The following is a 3,069-nucleotide window of genomic DNA, read 5'->3' as shown; positions in this document are numbered from 1 at the left end:
GAATTGTTTGTCTAATATATCGGCACTGTCCAGCACCCACTTGACCATGTCTGTGTATGGAAGAATCTTAAGTCTTGCCACTATTTGGTGTAAGAATGAACATGCAAGTTCAGTGATTGATGCCTCAGATGACCCGCGTGAATTTGTTGTTGCTTTAACTTCCATGACTCTAGGATTTTCTTCTTCCAGCAGACTGTACATGCCTTCCCAAGTGGTTATGCTGACATCTCTGTTACAGGTGGTGTCTGTGTATAAGGGCGTCATCTCTTTGTCCTCAGCAACCGGAGCTTTTCCCTTCTTTCCCATTACGTTTTGAACACTGCTGCGTATATTATTCTACTTGCCGCTCCTGCAAATTTACAAGTAAGGAAAGAATAATGGTAAGAGATAAGGTGACGAGAAAGCTCTTAACTCCGAAATCATATCAAATATATCACCCTACGTGAAACAACCTTTCGATCAGATCTAAATCTTATCTCATAAATGACCATCAATTAACCACTAAATTGACATTAATGCCCATAACTCGGTATTGGATTATGAGAAATACTTTATTGAACGATGAGCCCTGCAGATCTGTGATAAAGCGATTTGCTTCGCAATATCGCTAATCCTTTTTGTTAACAATCATTTATCACCATATGCGTCTGCGAGATGTGATTTGCGAGATGCCTTATCGCATATCGCCGGATCAGGACGTTTTATCTTAGGTGATACTTTGCGGCATATGAAATCCGCGATGTGTGATGAGTCTTTAAGGCGCGTGATCTCACATCGCATTTTCAAAATTTTGAAAGCTTGTTTATATGATGTTCCCCCATTACCTTTTGCGATGCGATGTTTTATTATTGAGAGAACGATTTTATTCGCAACTTATCATAAAACTTAAGTTTTTTGGGTTTTGTGAGTGTTTTCCTAAGTTTATGATAGTATGTTTTATTCAAAGGGAAATATAAGTGCTACTTTTTATTTTTTTAGAAGGGTCCCCATTTATTTAGCTTTATTATTAAAACTAAATAAAAAGGGGGGGTTGTTGCTGGCCATAACAATTGGCGATTCACTAGGAAGAACCAGTTATCTATGATTATCTTTTGAATTTTCTAAACTTCCAAAATAGAAAAGTTTTCTGGAAAATCAAACTTTATTATAGAAAAATAAAGTGCATCACGCTTTCAGCTGTTAATGGTAGTTTGTTTCTTCTATGTTAACTGTGATTATTTACTTCCCAAAGCTAGTCATTGTATTTACATCAGCCACTACTTGGTTTATAAAGATAAAAACAAAGGCTTCTCTGTAGATCAATTTTAAGTATGCTCATTTGTTGTAGGTAGAGCCTCTGCTGCCAGTAGGCGTTTATAGCCTTGACAGGGTTACCTGTTACCCAACAATGATCTTCTATCCTACTTGGAGAAATATATAATTTTCAAAGATAAATCCATATCCACACTTGTTGTTTTTGTTTTCTTTTAATTCTTAAAGAACAATGTCTTTGTTTGGGATCCAAATTATGACAGTGCCATTCTCTTGATTTATAACTTTGCTGAACAAGCTGGCTCGTGATGAGACCCTTTGTCTTTTGATTGCAACAATCTTGAGTCATTGCCCTATTTTGGTATGCATTTTTGGCAATGTCAGCAAGTTATAATATCTATGATCATGATAAGTCAACTCGTGATGAGACCTCTTATTCTTTAAGTCTATAGTGTATCATTGGATTACTCCTTGAAACTTGTAATTCCCTAGGTGGGGAGGAAGTCACTGGTTCCTTAAGAATAGCTCTGGACGAAAATTATAGAGTTTTCCGGAAACAACTTCTCCACAGAGAACCTTTGTTTTGTTATTGATGCTTTTCATTCACTGATATAAAACAAATTCCCACTAAAGGTTGCTTTTTATCAAAATTTGTAAGGCTGAAACTAGTAACATTTCCAGGCTTATAGCATTTGATTGTATTTTTCAATAATAATGATCGATTTTCCAAATCAGTTCTATTTATACAAGCGAAAAAACAAAATCTAAAAGAAACACTAATCTTTTTCGTGAATTCCCAAAGTTTAACCGTTTACAACCTGTTTTATTATCAAAATAAATCTATAAACGATAATTTACAAAAATAGAAGAGGTCATCTTCTATGGAAAGTATTTTTTAAGGATTTGTCCATTAACAGGGAAAGATTCTCTTTTCCCTGCTAAATCTTGCAACATGAAAGTGGATGGACCTATTATTTCAACAATTTGGAATGGGCCAAGCCACATTTGTTGGAATTTCAAATGTTTGCCTCACTCCTCATGAGCCTTATCCCGTTTCAAAACTAAATCTCCAATTTGAAAAACCTTCTTAGATACCATGTTTGAATCAAAGGAAGCCTTTACTAATGCTTGATGATGAGTGTATGTGGTTTTAGCCTGTTCTCGTTGCTCTTCTATCTGAAGGATCTGCAATTGTCTTAGTTGTAAAGATGAAGTTGGTGTTTCGTCAATAAATTGAACTAAGGCCAAAGAAGGAATTGCTAGATGAGTTGGGAGAACTAATTCTTTCCCATAAAATAAATTAAAGGGAGAAGTGCCAATGGAGGCTTTCTGTGTTATTCGGTTTGCCCAAAGAGCATACATCAAAGATTTGTGCCAATTTTTATGATTCTGATCAATGGTTCACTTAATAATCCTGATTAAGTTTTTATTTGTTGATTTGGCCAACTCGTTCCCTTGTGGGTAATAATTGGCAGAATACTTAAGCTTAAAACCTCTTTTAAGTGCAAATTTAGTCATAGCATTGCCAGAAAAATATGATGCATTATCAAACATTAAATCAAAGGGAAAACCAAACCTGGTGATTATGAACTAATCTATGAAATCAATGATGTGTTTAGTATTAGTTGTCTTGAGAGGAACTGCTTCTACCCATTTAGTAAAATAATCTGTAGCTGTAAGAGTGAGGAATGATCTCACCTATTATATCCAATCCCCATTGATCAAAAGGTTGATCGATATTGATTGGTTGTAAAGGCAATGATGGTTTCTTTTGTCTCCCGGCAGCGGTTTGACAAACTTGACATTTCCTTACATAGC

This window comes from Pinus tabuliformis, chromosome 7 (assembly GCF_031772625.1).
Source record: "Pinus tabuliformis cultivar Carrire ecotype Pingquan chromosome 7, CPIR1, whole genome shotgun sequence".
NCBI lineage: Eukaryota > Viridiplantae > Streptophyta > Pinopsida > Pinales > Pinaceae > Pinus > Pinus tabuliformis.
Note: the sequence above shows the minus strand (reverse complement) of the source record.